Below are 19210 nucleotides of genomic sequence, written 5' to 3' on the forward strand. Positions count from 1 at the left end.
CTCCCCAGTCAGGGCGTGCAGGAGGCAGCCCATCAATGATGACCTTCTCATCATTGCTGTTTCTATCTCTCTCTCTCCCTCTCCCTTCCTCTCTCTGAAACCAATAAAGCTATATTTTAAAAAAATAAAATAAAATAAAATAAAATATTATATTTACTCAAGTTATTTATTTATAATTTATCATCTGTATTTTATGTTTTTTATTTATTAATAAAACCTTATTTTAATTTTAAAGAAAAAATATATATCTCTTAGTAATCTTTGCATGCCTCAATCTCTGCAAAGTACAGTCCTGTGTGGAAGGGCTGAGGTGCCCTGGGCCAATTGCCATGAGGCCACATTGGTGGTTTCCAGCCTTGAGCTCTTATAAACGGTGCAGCAATGACAACTGTGTGCAGATGTCATTTCACAGGTGTGCCTGTGGGCCAAATGCCCAGAAGTGGAACTGTGGGCAAAGCTCAGCGCTGCCAAGTTGTCTCGTGTGAGGGCCTCACAGCCCAGGGTGTTGGCAAACTCCTTGTCAGTCAGACAGGTGAAGTCTGTCCCCTCTCAGCCTAGTTGTCATTTGCTTTTTTCTGCTTAGCAGGATGTACATCCTTTCAGTTATAAAAGCAAGCAGAATTCCTTCTCTGCTGAGTGTCTCTTCAAAGTCACTGCCTATTTTTCTGCGAGGTCAGGGAGACTTTCGTAAACTCGATGTCCCTCACCTGCAGAAAGCCTGCTGGGATGAGCACAGCTAAAGCCAACTCCTCTCCAGGTTCCCCAGGCTCTTGCCACCTTTTGGCCTAATTTCCCGACACTCCTCCTCCAGTCACCAGCTCCAGCAGCATGCAGCTTCCTTCCCACATTCATGGATTCCACCAACAGAAGTCCAATGAGTGTCCACCATGTGCTGGCCAGGCTGGGGCGGGGGTGCAACGTGGTCCCTGCCCTTTGGGGCTTAGGGTCAAGAATCACACAAGTGAAATGTGAAATTCAGCCGAGGCTTACTGGCTGGAGGGACAAGGGTATGGTGGAGCCAGGCTACAGGCAAGCCAGGAGGCCTGCATCTGGAAGATGTAACTCTGGCTGCCTTGTCTGTGGAGGATGGGGCCAAGAGGGCCTGAATAGGTGCGAAGAAGCCTTCAGGAAGCCTTTTCTGATTTCCTAGGCTGGAGTCGGGGCCTGCCACAGTCTTCTATGACCCTCTGGACTGTGTTTTCCCCAAGGTGACTCTGGGCTGTCACTGCCTCAAGTTCCATACGGGTAGGACCTTGGGCTCTCAGGTCACTAGCCTGTTCCCAGGCATCAGCCAGCACAGGGCTGGACTCAGGAGGTACACAGTGAATATCTACAAAATGAATGAGTGAATGGCAATAATGACAATAATACTGACAGCTAGAACTCATTAAGAGGTTTCTATGTGCCAGCTCTCTTTTGAGTGCTTTATACAGATGAAATAACCTTTATACAATTACATTTTATGAATGGGGAAACAGGCCAAAGAGTTGAGGGTGCCACATGCCCAAGGTCACCCAGCTAGTAGGTAGCAGACCCAGGTCTCCAGATCCAGAGCTTTTGATAATAATCTCCAACACAGAGGGCCTCTCCATGAAAGGTTAGATGAGATCACTAAGCAGGGCCCTCAGGGGAAGCCAAGGGGCACAGGGGACAGGGGAAGAAGCCCTCTCATCCAAGCCCCTAATCCATTCCCACATGTAAGGGAGGTTTCTGCTTTCTCCAGACAGACACCAGACAATAACAGAGCCCCATTCCTACCTCACAGGCGCTCAGGGAAAGCCCCTTACAAATCAGGGTCCTGCAACTGAATACCATTTGGCAACCTGCAAAGCCAGCAGTGCTCCCTCCCCAGGAAATGCCTACTTTCACTTAGCTGGGGTGGGGGGGACTCTGATCCACACTGTGAGCATCCCTATTGGCACAGAACTTCATTTCTCTACCCAGAGAAACCTCAAGAGCAAAATATTGAGAGCAAGCTGCAGCCAAGTGCTGGCGGCCTGGGACCATTTACACACAGTTTTAAAACCTGGAGAACCATCCAGTACGCTATTTAGGGAAGCCCAGGAGGGACCACAGCGAGCTCTGGGTACCTGGGAAGGGCATCTGGGGGGCTTTAACCATGGCAAGAGTGTTTTCTCTTTTAGCTGTGCATCAGTCCCTTGGGGGTTCATCAGGTGATTCTCTATTCTCTTAGGACATCTGAAATCTTTCATAATTCACAAAAAGAGAAGATAATTAAACGAAGAAAAGATGGCTGAGTTTATCTGATAATACTAGAAAGAGCACATGAAGGAGGGGACTTTTAGGGCACTGGTGATGCTTGTCTTGATCTGGTTGTTGATAGATAGGGGTCTGCTTTATAAGTATTCATTAAACTGAACAGGGAGGTTTTATACACTTTTGTGTACACGTCATTTTAACACTCCCACACAGGAAACACCAGCGATAGCAATTCTGACAGCTGGAAGCTTCATCTACACACACATGTGTGCACTGACTCTCTCTCTCTCTCTCTCTTTCTCTCTCTCTCTCTCTCTCTCTCTCTCTCTCTCTCACACACACACACACACACACACACACACACACACACGGCTGTAACTGCTACTGTAATCAGAGCAGCAGCAGTCCTTGGCTCCTTGCAGCTCTTTGCCTGCTTCCTGCAAAGAAGACAAAGGCCTAGAAGCAGCCAGCTCCAGAACCCTCAGGCTCGGCCACAACACACAGGTCTCCACATCCTGGCACTCTTATGTCCTGCCTGAGTCACATTCCCCAGGGAGCCTTTCTGGCCACAGGAACTCACCTATCCATGTCCTTGGCCTGTCCCGGGGCACCACAGCTGGTCACACAAACTAGAAGGCATTATTTAAGATTTGATACTGTCCCCATGGCAGGGACAGCCCTGGCTGGTTCATTTGTGCCCTGTGCTGGAGACATAGGACAGCAGTGAGGACAGCTACAAAGCGTTATATGTGGGTAGCACGCTGGTGCAAAATAAGGCAGTGAGCAGGGTGCTGCTAACGCCTCCATGTTGCAGAGGAGGAATGTGTGGCTCAGAGCAGACACGTGCCGGCCCAAGGTCACACAGTGTACACCAGAGTCAGGATTCCACAGCAAGTCTGACCTGTGCCAGTCTGCTCACTTAACCATGGTCCTTCTCTCATTGGTTCACACATTAAGCGATTCCTTATTAAGCACTCAGTTGCCAGGCACTGTTTTAGGCACTGGGGACACAGCAGTGAATAAGACCATCCCTCTTCTTGGAGCTGATACGACAATACACAAGTAAACAAGAATGTATATAACATGTGAGAGAGGGGCCAGAGAGTACGGTCAGGGAGGTCTGGGGAGTGGCATGTGAGCAAGACCAGAGGAAGTGAGAGAGTCATGTGGGGATCTAGGGAAGAGCAGTGAAGATGGAGGGAACAGCCACTGCAAAGGCCCGAGGCCTGGAGCCCGCCTGGTACATTTCAGGATGTGCGAGAAGGCTGGGTGCAGGGAGGGAGTGTTGGAAGGTAGAGTGGTGCAGTTGAGGTCAGAGAGATCTACACTAAATGCAGAACAGCAGCTCCAAGCGCATGCCAGGCAGCAGCCCTTTTCTGCATGGTCACTGAGTCCTGACCACAGGCCTCCAAGGGAGGTAGAGTCCCCATCATGTTCTGGAAGAGGAAGCAGGCGAGGGATGAGAAAGGTTCCCAGGGTGGCCCAGCTGGCCAAGGGCAGAGCCAGGCAAGAGTCTTAGTCTCTCAGGCTTAACCACCAGCCAGGCTGAAGGGGATAGGGGTTGGGGACAGTTCTCATCTGGGGCCCTACAGGCCTAGCAAAGCAGGAGCCCAAAGCTGTGCATTTATTACAATGGTTCACTGGAGGCTGGGAGCTAACACTGAGCCCTCTGTCCAGGAGTTCCCAAACTGCAGTCCTTCAGGTCCCCCAGCCTACTTGGCTGTATCTGGGTACCAGCCCTACTAGGAGCAACTGAAGATTTTTTTTCAATCCGCTCACTTTTTATAATACTTAATTAAATTTATTTTTTAAATCACCCAGGCACGTACCATCCATGAAAGAAATACAGCTTGATTATAATCAAGTCTCTAACCGAAGTCCCAAGGAAGCACAGGGGACAGAGGAACAAGTTAGATGAAACCACAAAGAAGCATCAGCCAGGTGTAGACAAAAGGCCAGGGTTTTTGATAGATAAATGACCCAAACAGCAAGCACACAAAAGCACTGAAGGAGGAAATCTTATGGACTGCAGAAGACATAGGGGCCCATCAACCAAATCCAAAAGCACAGATCTTGTCTACACTCCAACGCAAATGGACAAACTGAAAGAAAGGGTGGCAGGCGATTCAGGAAACGTGAGGATGTGAAGGAATTATTGTTTCTTTTTTTCCCTGTGACAATGGTATTGTGGCTTTTTTTTTTTTTAAGATTTCTTATCTCTTATGAGAGGAAAAGCTGAAATATTTATAGCTAAAGTATATAATATTTACAAATTGCTTCGAAATAATCGGGGAGGTGGGGGTGGGGGGTGAGTGCAGATGAAAAACCCTGGTCATGACTGGTAGCTGCTGAAGGTGGTGATGGGATCTGGAGAAAACATTAGACCACCCTTCTGAGTGTATGTGAACATTTCCATAACACAAAGATTTTAAACAGGATAAAACAGGAAATGTGACCTAGTGATAATAGCAAAGAATTATGGATCACTCACCCCGTGAATCTTAACTATTCAATCCAAACATGTACCTGCCTCTAATAACTGTACCAGTAATCAAGGCAACAGCAACCATAACGACATAATGAAGGGCAGCCCTCTGCTGAGCGTCACACACTGACTCATTTAATCCGCCCAGCTACCCTGGGAGGCAGCGCGAATCCTCTCCTGCTCCAGATGTGGGAACCAAAGCAGAGACACCTGGGGCTTAGGGACTGACCCAAGGTCACAGAGGAAGTTCTGCCTGAGCTGGGAAAGGCAGAAGGGAACCTGGGGGCTTGCTCTTGCCCGAGCATGGGAGCACTGGGCTTTCATTCCCCCTCATTCCCATCAAATAATACAGGCTCTTGCAATACAATTATCACATCTTAGCATAAACCTTTGCTGAAATTAAACCATCAGCCACTTCACAGGAGCCTGAAATGGTGATGGTAACAGATGACACCAGATTTGGGGGTCACAGGATCTATCAGGGTTCACAGGCCTGGACAGTCCTCCCTGAAAGTTTGCAGAGCTGACCCCAGTACCCACAACCTTAGTGGGTGCCTTCTCCCACTCCCTCCACTCCAGGAGTATCGAGGGAGGCTGGCACACAATGACATCAGCATCCTTCCCATCCTTGCCCTGGGCCTGCAGAAACCAGCTCTCTTCTGTGGCTTCAGAGGGATCCTGGCTCTAAATAGGGAAGCCTGGGAAGGCTTCTGCCAGGGGGGGAGGAAAGGGGAAATTGAGGGTGGGGAGAAGGGAGAGAGACAAGGAGAAAGAAAGAGGGTGGGGGGAGACAGGGAGATGCAGTCCAGACCAGAGGCTACACCGCCAGGGACAGAAGGAACCTTCTCTGGGCCTCAGTTGCCTCATCCATAACATGGGAGTAATATCTTCCTATAATGTGACATGACTTAACCATGTCATGTCAGAAGCCTTTAGAAAAGCATCCTGAACATTGCAAAAGCGAATACATGTTTGCTGTCATTCCTGTAGGCCAGTGGCTGTCATCCCAGCTCAGTGTCACACTAGAGTCACCCAGGGAGCTTTAAGAAAAAAAAACCAACACTCAGGCCCCACAGCCAGAGATTTGGGTTCAAATGGTCTGGGCTTGGGCCCCTGTATAGAGGCCCTACCAGGTGACTGTAATGTGTAGCCAAGGGTGAGTATGGGATGGGGGTAAAGGGGGACTGGATACATAGACCCAGGCCTGAGCCCCTGGAGGGGGTAGGTACAAAGTGACATAGACTGATGAGGCAGGCAGGGGGAGGGAAAGGGAGGGACGGAAAGGGACAGGGTCAGCGTCCAAGAGGCTCCTCTCTGCCTGCCCACCCTCCCCCACCTTGGGCCACCAGGAGTCTGGTCAGGCTAAGGAATGCAAGGAATGAAGCCAGGCCTGGCACGGCCATCTCCAGGTCCCCTCCCCCTTCAACAAACCCCCAGGAGCACATCCTCAGTCCAACCAGCAGCCTCCTTGGAGAAGGCCTCAGCCAGCGCACAGTCCTCCAGGCCTGAACACCCACTCCCAGCCTCACTCAGGAGAACCAGTCCTGAACCACTTCTCCTCTTGGGTTCCCTGCAACTCGAGTGCTGGACCACAGGGCCCAGCCCCAGCACTCCCTTCAAGAAGCACTTACCAGTGATGGAATGAGTAGCCCTGACAGCAGGCAAGGGGACAGCAGAGCTCATCATCTGCTCTGGACCAGCCTGAGATGGCTTCCCAGAGGTAGTGACCTTCAGGCCAAGACCCAAAGAACAAATGAAGTGAGAGCACTGAACAAAGAGGCATTAGTGCAGCCAGCAAGCAGAAGGTGGCAGGTCCTTGTGGACCAGAGGAGGGACTGGGTCCTGGCCTCCTCCTGGGCAGTGGGAGCTGTGGAAGGATCCTACGCAGGAAGGACCCACTCTAACCTCATGGGCACCTGCTATCTCCACCTCTTCTCTCTCAGGCATGGAGAAGTCCAGCCAGCCCACCACAGGGTGGTGGGGCATACCCAGTCCTGCCACCCCCCAGGTGGGGCTGAGCCCTGGCTCCTTCTAGCCACGCTGTGAGAAGTTCCCACCAGAGCTGCTTCCCGCATCCCTGAGCCTGTTCCCAGTTAATTAAACGTAAGCTGATTAGTCAAGGAAAACCTTTAATTAGCCCTTAAAATCATTCAGGAAAATTACAACCTCCTCTGCGGGCGTCCTGCCTGCCCTCTGCCAGGGCCCAGGGCGGTGCCAGGGAGGAAGCAGGGGTTGGGGGAGGTGGGCCCTGCCATTGCTATGAGAGCCTCACCCAGCAAGGCCCAACCTAGGGAGCAAGGCACCTCATGGGAGAGGAGGGCACAGGCTCCCCCTGCCATGTAATGAAGCACCTGGGGATAAATCCAATAAGAGGTGAGCAGGGACTGTGATAAAAAGCATAACACTTTTCTGAGAGACCTCAGAAAAGACATAAATAAATGGAGAGATAGACCACATTCATGGACTGCAAGGCTCAATGCCATCTCTGTGTGTGTGACAGGTGCTTGTCTAATATTTAAACACAATTTTAAACAGCCAAGGATGGCCAAGACAAGTGGGGGGGGGCTTGTCCTCCCATATCTAGACTTATTATAACTACAGAAATTAGGACAGTGTGGTATTGCTGCGGGAACAGGACAGAGCGAGAAAAGAAGGGAGCGCCCAGAAACAGACTCACTTACAGAGACATGATTTATGATCAGGTCGCAGTGGCAGAGTCAGTCTGTTTTTAATAAATGGGGATCCGGGTGGAAAATATAAAATGGGATGCCTACCTCACACACATGCACACACACACCAATTCCAGAACGAATAGACGAAATGTGAAAAGCAGAACCGTAAAACTATAAAGGAAAAGGAAATGAGTGACACATTTGACTACATTAAAATTAAGCACTGCTGTTCATCAAAAGACAATTTAAAAAGTGAAAAGGCAAGCCGAAGACCAGGAGAAGGTAGTATAACATCTGAGAAACAAAGGCTCTCCTCCAGAATCTAGGATTTAATTCAAAGAGATAAAAATATAAACACGCAGACAGCCCAAGGGAAAACCAGGCACGCGGCATGAAGGGGTACTTCACAGGAGAGGCGCTCCAGATGTGCGAGGGACATGTGGAGAGCTGCTCCACGTGACTGGCCACCAGGGAAATGCAAATTAGCGCCATGAGGAGATGCCACCACATCTGCTCAGCACCAGCTTGCAGGATTAGCCAAGCACACACCACTGGTGTCACCCTCAACCTCCTCATCTGTGAAGCAGGTCGGATGGGATGGTCGCAGCCACCTTCTGGGATGCCAGGAAGGATGAGGCCACAGTGTGGGAGTGCTGTGCAGCCCACCGGGCGTGGCGCATGCAAATCCTCAATTCGGTTTAAGGAATAAGGACTCCCCAGACCCAAGGTTATTTCAGGCCTTCTCCTGCCTCGAGGCAGGGGTGCCTCAGAAGGCTGAGAATCCAAGAGACAGGCTTCAAATTGGGTCTGTTTATCCATCATTGTGTCCCTGGAGGCCATTAAGGGCCAAGCACTCCAGAGTGTTTGTGGGAAGAAAAAAACAATCTTGTTTAAGTTCAAGTTCACAGGCCAGGCACTGGAGGAGCATGTTAGGAGCAGAACTTCAGAGATGCCCCAGGCCACCCAGAGCAGCTTCAGTTCTAGAGAGAAAGAAACTGAGACATGGAGAGGACCGAGTGGCTGTAACACTTGAATCCAGCCCACCTGAGAAGTAACACTGATGCTAGTCTTCCTTCATTTCCTCAAGTGCCCTTGCACCCTCCCATCTGGAACCCTCACAGGCGGCTCCCTCAGCCTCCAGTGCCCTACCCTCCAGCTCTCTAAGCTAACACCAAGTGCCATTTCCTGCTCAGGAAGCCTGCCCTGTACTCCGCACCCAGCGCAGATCCCCAATCCTACACTCTGGCAATGACACTCACTGCTTATTATAGCTCATTCATTCATTCATTTACATTCAGTCCACCAGCATTTATTGAGTGACTACTATACATGCCCTGAGGATACAGCCAAGGGACATAGTAAGCTAGGTTATGAAGCTAAGTTATGGGTAGTGGGGACAATAAACCAACAGAACTACAAATCATAATGTAACATAAGTAGCAATGAGTGCTACAGGGAAAATCAAGCAGGGGAGGGTGGGGGGCAAGAGAGGGACAGGTCACAGAGAGCGCAGCACGAACAAAGGCCCTGAGACAGGCCCCAGCCTGGAATGTTCTAGGAATGGTACAGCAATGTGAGCAGAAAAGCTGGGCCAGAATCCTGTGGGGCCTTGGAGGCTTTTCCCAAGAGAAAAGAAGCTATGGGAGGGTCCCCGGCAGGAAAGGGTCATGAACTGACTTAGGTTCCTCTGGCTTCCGTGGGAGCAGGCTATGGAGCCAGTGGGGAAGGGAGCGAGGAGACCCTGAAACGGTCCAGGCTGGAGATGAGGGTGGCTCGAATTGGGGTGATGATGAAGAGTGAGAGGCACCAGGTCTATTCTGAGGGTAGAGCAACAGGCTTCTCTGATCCCATGGACACAGAGGAAGAGGGCAAGAAGAGTCAGGATGACACCAGATTCCTGGCCCAATTAATAGGATGGATGGGGTGCCTGTTACCCATCAAGGTCACTGAGGGCAGATGGGGGCTTTTTGCCTATCTCTGTGTCACTCTTTGGTCAAGGTCTGTGTCCCCTACCAGCCCTGTCCCGGGCCCCAGCACAGGGCTTATCCGGGGAATAAGCACTTGACTCCAATTGGTAGGACAGGTAAGAGCCCGCCTGGGTGGGAACACAGGGAGGAGAAAATGACACAAGGGACTCATCTCAGTAACAAGCATGTGTTAGTTTTGCAGAAGAACAGAGTATAAAATGTTTCAAGGTCAATTCAAAAGTCTGACAAACCAAGTGCTGGTGAGGATGTAGAGCAGTTGCTGGGCACGTACAGAGGTGCAAGCACTCTGGAAAGCCGAGTGGCAATTCCACCAAAGGTGACGATGCCCTGCCCTCTGACCCGAGCCACGCGCCCTGCACCTGTTCCCTGGAGAAACGCGTGCACACACACCAGCAGGCACATTCAAAGGGCGCTCGCACCTGCATGGCCGGAGACAGACAACTAAGTATGGTTTGTTCACAGCACAGAATGCTAAGCAGCAATGAGGGTGGACGAACTGCCAGTACACGCGACCATGTGGACAGAGGGTGAAAGAAGACAGATACAAGCACAGACACGCAAAGGGTCCCATTTACGTGAAGTTCAAAAGCAGGCAAGGTGGCCCTCTAGAATTCAGGGATGCATACCTGGTAAACACCACCCGGAAAAGCAGGAACATGGTAACCCCCAGGATCAGGGGAGTGATCACTATTGGAGTTGTGACCAAGAGGGTGATCGGGGCTTCTAGGACGCTGAGCAATCTGCCCTCACCTTGGTGTAGGGGGGAAGTGTCCGTTCACCTTGCCCTTCTCTATCAAACTGACTTCTGTATGTGTGTCTATTTGGCACTTCAGAGTCAAGTGACCTGGGGCCAAGGTGCCATGGAAGTGTGGGGGAAGGGGAAACAGGGCTATGGAGGGCCCTGCGGGCAGCAGAGGAGGGGTTCCTAAGGAGAGGGGGGCAAAACTCCCATGAGGGTCCTCACCTGGGGGCTGATATATAGAAGAGCCCTGCCCTCCTGCACTGTCCTACTTTCTCCCCATTCCCAGCACTGACCGAGGAGGGAAGGGCAGGGGGAGCAGAGGCGCGGGGGAGGAGGCCCAGGACAGCAGGCCACTTCCCTGGTGTGGGAGTGGCTGAAACCAGACTGGGGAAGCCAGCCGAAACCGTAACACAATGCCGCATTATCAGGAGTTTCCAGGCCGGGGCACCAGGGAGGAAGTAGGGAGGGCCCAAGAGGGAGGCTCTGTATGGGGACCCTGCCTGGTGACCCCACCTGTCAAGGTGTTCCCCTTCAAAGTTCTGCTGCAGCCTGCCTGGACTGAGGACACAATAGAGGGGCGGGAGGGAGACTTAGTTAAGGGGGTGGCAGAGGTGGTGTGCCATAGTGGTTGGCGCCAGACTGGGCAGCCAGCAGCCTGGGGCCAAATCCCAGCCCTGCTGGCTGTGACCCCAGGCAAGTCTCTCAAGTTCTCAATTTCCTCCCCTCTGACAGAGGGATAGTAACACCCACAACTTGGGGGTGCTGGGAAGATTCAATAAGTTAGTTCACAGAAAGAATAGTACTTTCTGTGACCACTAACAATATAGACTAACACTGAGCACTAATGCTAGCAGCTAACAGTCTTTGAGCACTTGCTATGCATTCTGCCTGATGCTATGCATTTATAACCTCAAGACAACCCTATGAAGAGGTACCATTAACATCCATTTCACAGATGAGGACACTGAGGCACAGAGAGGGGAAGTGACTTGTCTGGGATCACAAAGCCAGTAGTGGCAAAGCTGGCTCCAGAGTCCATGCCCTCCTCTGTGTCAGACAGGTTAAGAGCTCCAAATTGGAGCCAGGTAAGGCTGGGTTCACGTCTTGGATCTGCCACTTACTTGCTGTGGGGTTTCCAATCTGTGCCTCAGTTTCCACTTCTCAGGGAAAGTAACAATATCATAAATAGACAGCTCCCACAGACAGAAGCTCAGATGGTTTTCAATGAATGCAAAGAAGCTCCACTTTCCTCATATTAAAATCAGAGCCACGACAAGGGCCATTTGGTACCTATCTGACAGGCAGAGTTTGAAGCATCAGATGACACCCTGTCCACATGGCCAGCATGTGAGGAAACCTTGGTGCCATCAACCACTGAGGGTGGGGGTGTAAACAGGCACGTGCTCTCAGGCAGGCGGGAACACCATCGCGGAGCTCCCGGAGCTCATCCCAGCCCCAGCCCAACTGTAGACGTGAGTCCACAGCTGTGCTCGCAGGCACGTGCAGCCCTGCTCAGAGGAGGGAAAGCCCGGAAGGGCCGGAATGGCCATCTGCGGGACATGTGCATGCCACGGAACATGACAGCCACAGCGAGAACAAGGAAGCACTCGGTCCTGACACAGAACTTAAGAGTGAAAAGTGCAAGGGGGCAGGACAGAACACAAACATGGGACACCGGCTCCACTGGAGTCAAAACAAAGCAGGGAGAACATGCGGGAACCAGCATCACAAGACAGAGAAGAGACTGGGAACAATGGCTGCCTCAATCGGGGACCACCAACCTAGTAGGAAAGAGTTGTCCTCATCACTGGGCCCTTCTGCACTGGGCTGTGTTTCAGTGATTAGTTAGGAGAATAGGTAATACAAGCACATGGAGCAAAAATGTGCTTCCTTAACATTAAAATGCAGGAAAAGAGAAATGAGGTTAATAACACCTCTGCCTCAGGGTCTGCGGGTGGTGGCAGGGTGACGATGGTCATAAAGCAGGCATCCAGCACCTGGTGAGCAGGGAGCAGGAGGGCAGGAGGCTGCAGCCAGAGGAGGCCACTTACCACCAGCTCGCCGTGTGCCAGGCACTTTATGGTCTGATCTCCAATCCTCCCAACAGGTTACAAACGTCTCTTCCTCAGGGGCCCCCAGCTGGGGAAAGCGGGTCAGGCTGAAGGAGGCGTGTGGTCTGTGTGGCCCTGGCAGGGAAGTTGCCTCACACCCTGGGGAAGGTCAGGGCAGGACCAGAGGGCCCCATGGGACAGGCTACAGTGAGTGGTAGCTTGTCCCATCTACCACAGCTGGCTCCCCTGGGACTTAGGAAAGTTCCCTTTCTGAACCCCCACCCCCACCCTTCTTGTGGGCCAAGGCAGCTGGCAGACAATAAGCCCCAGCCCCGGATGGGTGGCTGGGGCGGGAAGGGTCCCATTTCCCTAACTGTGCCTTGGAAGGAGACTGCTTCCTGCTGGCTGCATCTGTGGCCACCCAGCTCGGCTGATGGGAGAAACAGCTGCTGGGGACACCCCGAGCAGCGTCTGGCCAGGAAGTCTGGCTCACTGCGAGCCAGCAGGACAAGGAGGGGTAAGGTGATAGACAAAAAAGGGAAGAGATTGTGGGGGCCCCTGAGGGAGGTAGGGACCCAGTGTCCAGAAACTATGTAGGTTGAACAGGCCCCGAAGGAGCTTCCATCTAAAGGGCAGCCTGAGTAAGAACTGAGTGGACAAGAAGTGGCCTTGTCTTGTCACAACCACTTCCAAACCACTGGAGGTAACTGCAAAAAGCAGTGACTCTGGAGCCTGAAGGTGTGGCGTTCAAGTCCAGCCTCTGTCACTTGCCTGCTGTGTGACCTTAGACAAGTCACGTACCTCTCTGGGTCTCAGTTTCTTCATTTCTAACATGGGGAAGATGACAGTACCTGCCTTGCAAGCTGTTGTGAAGATGAATGAGCTCATGTGGGTAGAGTACTCATAATCCTGGCCAGCACACAGGACCCTCCTCCATTACTTCCACCCTCATCCTGCCCCCTCTTCTGCTGGACTGTCACAGCAGCCTCCCCTTGGGTCTCCCTGCCGCTGCCCACATGATCTGTTCCCCATAGGGCAGCCTGAGCATCTTTATAAAAGGAAACCAGACATTGCTTAAAGCCTCCAGTGACTCTCCACTACACACAACGTGAAACCCATCCTTTCCTCAGCCTGAAAGCCCCTGCTACCTGCCGCATCCTCTCCACCTCCCCCGCCTCACTGCCTACTCTGCCACTCTGGCCTCATTGATGGGATCTGACCGTCCCAAACTAATTTGGAACTCAGGGCCTTTGCACTTTCAGTACTCACTAACTATCTTATACTTTCCATCGTTTTAGGCCTGGCTCACTCTCACTGATCAGATGTTTCTTCCGAAAAGTGTGCGATGACTGCCCAGGCTGGGTCAGGCACCTGCTCTGTCTGGACTGCTACAGTCCCTGTGCCTCCCCTATGCCAGCCTTGACCACTCTGGGCTGTTGCTGCCTGTTGTACTATAATACAATGGGCCAGGGAAAGAGAGATGGGCCAGTGGCTGTGCTGGTCACCCCTGGGACCAATGGTCAGACACATGAGTGTAGCAAGGCCTTGCCCTTCCCTTTCCAAGCTTTGCCTTCTTCCTCCCTGATCCTTCCTGAGGAGGTTCAAGTCAGTATAGTTTCCTTCCCCAACTGTCAGCCTGGGAGAAGCCCCCCAAGGACAGTTGGGTCAAAGTTGCAGTCACTGCCCTAGAGGCCCTAGCAGGCAAAGGTTGAAGTCCTCTGGGGCTCAATGGTGCGTGTCAGGCCCCATCTAAGCCCATCACAGGAACCATCTCTCCAACTGTTCCCCACCAGCCTGGGAGGCGACAAAACCTACCATCTCCTGGCTGAGTAATCATTTTAGCAAGGGCCACTAACTTGCCCAAAGCAGGATGTGGAGCGAAGGGAACCCTCAGGTCCTGTGGGAACACTGGTAGAAGCATTTAGGAAAGCAATTTGGAAAGCCAGCAAGACATCTGCCCAAGAAAGACTCTGGACCTATACAGTATAAAAGGAAACACCTTCTAGAAGGTTCACTGCAGCGCTGCTTATTACAGTCCCAACTGGAAACCACTTCGATGGCCACCAAAATCACAAAAAGAAACACTCAACAGCAAGGAAAAGGAATGACTGCCCTAGACCTACACACATCCACACAGAGAAATACCCACAGCCTAATGTTGCCTAGAAGCAGATTGCTTATCATGATCCCATTTATGTGACCTGTGAAACAGGGGTGGTCAGCCCTGGTCATGGGAACCTCTGCTGCTGCCAGCTCCATCCCGGACCAAGAACCGGGGCCAGAATCTCTATGGCAGGCCTGGGCATCTGCATTCTGAAAGCTCTCTAGGTGACTGCAATACGCAGCAATGTGCAGCTGGGGTTGAGAGCTATTGCTTTATTATTTGTGTATACAGTCAAGGACAGCAAAAGTATGACAGCCTGCAAAGAAACGCTATACACCAAATTCCAGTACAGAAGCTATCACTGATACGGCTGAGAGGGGTGGGCAGAGGATGAAGCCTTTAACTGTCTGTCGCAGGCCGGATGCTGGAGATGTAGGTGTTTTGGTATATTTAAAACTCTACTTTTTTCGATAGTCTAAAATGTATCAGAAAAAGTATCAGAAGGGACAAGACTGGCTACTTTTTTTGATAGTCTAAAATGTATCATAAGGAACAAAACTGGCACATTAAGAAATCTCTTGCCCAAGGTCCCATGGCTGGTAAGTGGCAGGGCAGGGACCAGAATGTGGGTCTTCAGTGCCAAGCCCCACCTCTCCTTCCCTGTGCGGAGCCCTGAGATGCTGAGTGAGCTTGCACGAAAGGGCCCGAGGCTGGGCTGGCCTCACAAGGCTGCCTGCAGAGTCTACCCACTCAGTGACCCTGCCAGAGCCAGGGGTGGGGTAACTACCAGAGAAAGCCAGGAGGCAGGTGGAGAGACCCTCCACCATCTCTGGGGCCCTCCCTAGGTAGCAGGAGCAGCAGCAGGATCAAGATTAGTACATACACAGCACCTACTATGTGCCAGGCCTTGGGCACACTGTACACTACGCATCCTCACAGCAATCCTATCACTAGGCCCATTTTGCAGAAGAGGAAACTGAGGCCCAGAAAAGGTAAGCAACCTGCCCACGGCTACACACCCCATGAGTAATGGAGTGGGGTGTGAATCCAGCATCCTTGTTGCAGCGTCCGCTCTCTGAACTACTCCCCAGTACTGCCTCACAGCTCCACAGACACGGGAAGCTACTCATCCACCCCTGTTCCACCCCTCACCCAGGCCAGGCATCCTAGTGGTCTCACACAGGCTACATGTGACCTACAAGCCCTCACCTCTGTACCCATCCCCTGAGCTCCACTCACAAACAGGACTTTTCCTTCTGCCTAGCTTGCCATTTTTCATCATTCCTACTCATCCTTCAGAACTTACTCAGAGGATGGACCCAGGGACACAGTCCTCAGCCTAGGTTGGGGTCCAGGGTCGGGGCATTTTCCTTGCACCCTGAACAGGTCCTTATAGATTATGTCTCTGCTGGTAGAGATGTAGCCCTGTATCACCAGCTAGAGTTCTGGGTCCAGTCTGCTCCCACCAAGGTACACTGAGAGCCCCAGGGGCTCCATGTGTCTTGTCCACTGCTGCTGTCCCAGCACCCAGCACAGTACCCAACATTCAACTCCTATCTTCTGCATCCTCTGCAGGCCAGGCAGCGCTTCAAGTGGGGATTCAGGGAAGGAGCAATTCCTGCCCAATGAGGGGCTCACATTCTAGTGGGAGAGACTGAAAACTCACAAGGTAAGGACCGAGTAAGGAGTGAGGGCTGGGGAGAAAACAACTGTGAAAGAAAGTGTCTGAGGGCAGAGAGAGCTGGGTGGTCCTGGTAGGGCTGTGAGTGAGTGACAGATGAGTGAGAGGGGGCAGGGTGGGGAAAGGATTCCAGGGACAGAGAACAGGAAGGTCCAAGACCTGGAGGAAGGAGTAAGCCTAGAGTTGAACAGCAGAGGCCAATGTGGTTGGACTGAGGCGAGGGATGGGGAGAGCAACAGGAAATGAGGTGGGAGTGACTGAGGACCATGATGAGAGCTTGGGGTTTTAAGTACAGAGAATACCCAACTTTGTATAGGGTACCACCCAAGGACACCCTCCCAGCCAGAGCCCATTCGACACACTTGGGCTCTGGGCCACCCACAAACACCCCATCCCATAGGCCCAGGGGAACCTCTCCTCCCAGATCACACCCTTCCATGGAGGCCAAACAGACAATCCTTTCCTGCTCAGGGAGTGGCCCAGCCTTGCCCAGAAACAGACCTTCAGCAATCTACAATGCAGTCACCAGGGGTCGGAGCTCTGGGATTCAGGCCCATCCTGGACTCTGCCTCTATCACTTAGCAGGAGCTCTTGGAACCTCACTTTTTCTGTCTGTAAAGTGGTTCTATTTCGTACCCACTTTACAGGATTGTGGTATATTAAGAACAGGCACACAGGGCACTGAGCACAGTGTTAACTCTCATTAAATATTAACCAATACTATGATTATTTAAGAGGCAGTAAAGCATAGAACTCGGAGCCCAGATCTCCAGAACTGAATCCCAGCTGCACGACTTCCTCATCAGGTGACCCTGGGCAAGTCACTTAGCCTCTTAGTAATAGCCCCGGCCCCGTAAGGTTGTTGTCAGGATTCAATATATAATTATTTGTTTAGAGCACGGCCTGACACATAATGCTTTATGAGTGTTTGCTATTATTTTCATTATTTGCAGAAGGGGGCTCCCCTCTCCCCCACCAAAAATCACCTTTGATCTCTCTTGGATGTCCTACCGGTAATATGTCTCATCTGGGTGTTAACTTTTGATTCCTGAGAACACGATCAGTCCGGCCATCAGATTCTGCTGGGTCCCCTTTGGCCACGCCCACCTTCGATCCCATAAAAGATGCCCCCCAACCAAAATCTCATTCATCCGATCCGCCGGCTGCTGCCTTAACCTTCCCACCCAACGCCCCCAAAGTTGTGATCTCTGGCCATCGGAGGCGGACCCACTCCTCAAATGATTAATTCCGACCCCCCCCTTTTTTGACACTCGCCGCAACCCCCTCTAACACGCCCCCACTTCAAATTTCAAACTTTGCGCGCCCCTTGGCCACGCCCCCTTCGTTAGTTTGACCTTTGACCTCCTCTGCACTATCTCCCCCCCCCCCGCGTTGACTTAAGACAACCCCCCCGTGCGACCCTACCCTCCACGAATGAACTTTGACCCCAGCGGCCCCGCCCCCTACTTGTGTTAACCTTCTCTCACCGCCATCGCCCAACCTACACCAATACCCAGGCCAGACCGCTTATCCTACCGGCTCGGCACTGCAATCGCTCGCGGCCTAGTTGCTTGGCCCGGAACTCCGCGCCCTCGCGTCGCCCTCAGCTCTCTTGAGCCGCCGCCACCGCGGCCACTGCAGCCGCCATGTTGAATCCCCAACGAACATCCGGGGCTTTCCCCCTTCACCGCCCACCTGTCTCCATAGCAACAGGGCTGACCGGGCAGGGGGCAGGGCCCGCTCGGGGGCGGAGCTGAAGGGCGGGCAGCGCCCGCTCCAGCCTCTGATTGGTGCAGATTGTCCAATCGGAGACCTTCGGGCGGAAAATGCCAAGCGGGGATTGGGAAATTTGGAAAGGGTGCGGGAAAGCTGGCTCCCAGCCTACTCGAGTCCTTCAAGGGGAAGTGACTCTCCTCCGGTAACAGTGATTCCCACCTTCCCCGGAAAGACGTTAGGGGGTGGAAGGCAGTAATGGACCAGCAACAATTGCTAAGCGTTTACTACCTGCCAGACACCCAGCCAAGTGCTTTATTTGCATTGTCTTGCTGAATGCGCACTACAGCCCGATTGCATGGTTGATGACCATTTCACAGATAAAGAAACTGAGGCTCAGAGTGGGAAATAGCTGGTTTGGGATTACAGGAAGTAAATAGTGAGTTTTGGACGATGGTTTGTCTGAGTCCAGGAACTTTACCTGGAACCAAGATACTATTTGATCTTAATCTTTTAAATTAGTTTTTAATAGTAATTAATTTATTATATATATGTATATGTATACACACACACACACACACACACACGCACGAAAATACAAAAACAACAAAACTCCACACCAGAAATTTATAAACTAAACTCGGACAACGTCTTTTGTGATTTCATTCACTGGGCTTCAGGACTTTGCTCTTCCAGGAAAATATCAGGTGCTTTCCCACTTCAAGGTCTTTGCATTGGCTGTTCCTCTGGCTGGAATACACTCTTCCCCCCCAGGTATTCTTAAGGCTCCTTCCCTCCCCTCATTCAGAGTTTTACTTAAATGTCACCTCATCAGTGGGACTGTTCCTCTCCACCCTGACTACAGCAGCAAACATCCCTCTCACGTGCTAGTAAATCCCTTACGGTGCCTGTTTTTTCTTATTTTCCGTTGCTCAAATCACCTTTAACATACTGGATAATTAGCTATGTGTAGTTATTGGTTTTTGGTCGTCTCCCCTGCTGGAATGTCAGCCCCATGAGAGCATGGATTTTTGTGTTTTTGTTCACTGTGTATGCCCAGTGCACTGGCATTATTGGCATGTAGATTAGATGCTCAATAAACATTTGTTGAATGGATGGTTGGATGAATTGTAATTCCATCTCCTCAGAAATACTCTTACGTGTTTAGTGCATCTCCCCTGCCCCAGTACACTATCTAGCACATGATAGGCATTTAATTAGTGTCTACAGAAGCACTGAATGAATGAATGAATGAATGAATGAATGAATGATTGCATGATGAGTCATTTTTTTCCTGTATTTTAAACTACATTTTTTAAAAAAACCAAAAACACATTTATAAAGAATTTTGTGTCTTTTTACAGAGAACAAATTGATGGTTGCCAGATGGGAGTGGGGTTGGGGGACTGGGTGAAAAAGGTGGAGACATTAAGAAGCACATATTGTAAGTTAGAAAATAGTCACGGGGATGTAAAGTACAGCATAAGGAATATAGTTAATAATATTGCAATAACTATGCATGGAAGGGATCACTTGGTGAGTTATAGGAATGTC

The 19210-nt window shown here is 51.3% G+C and overlaps 1 protein-coding gene across 6 annotated transcripts in view; it reads right to left on the minus strand.

Moving 5' to 3' along the window:
- PAK4 (p21 (RAC1) activated kinase 4) overlaps positions 1-17632 on the minus strand; it is a 37089-nt gene extending 19457 nt beyond the window's left edge. For 3 of the 6 annotated variants that reach the window (XM_081118715.1, XM_081118713.1, XM_081118711.1), the window contains exon 1: positions 17480-17619. The gene's annotated coding sequence lies outside the window, so the exon portion shown is untranslated. Of the gene's footprint in view, positions 1-17479 lie in introns of all 6 variants that reach the window. The other 3 variants (XM_081118716.1, XM_081118714.1, XM_081118712.1) reach the window with 2 other exon arrangements.
- Between the last annotated feature and the right edge of the window lie 1578 nt (positions 17633-19210).

Source organism: Miniopterus schreibersii (assembly GCF_964146895.1).
Source record: "Miniopterus schreibersii genome assembly, chromosome: 18".
Classification (NCBI taxonomy): Eukaryota; Metazoa; Chordata; class Mammalia; order Chiroptera; family Miniopteridae; genus Miniopterus; species Miniopterus schreibersii.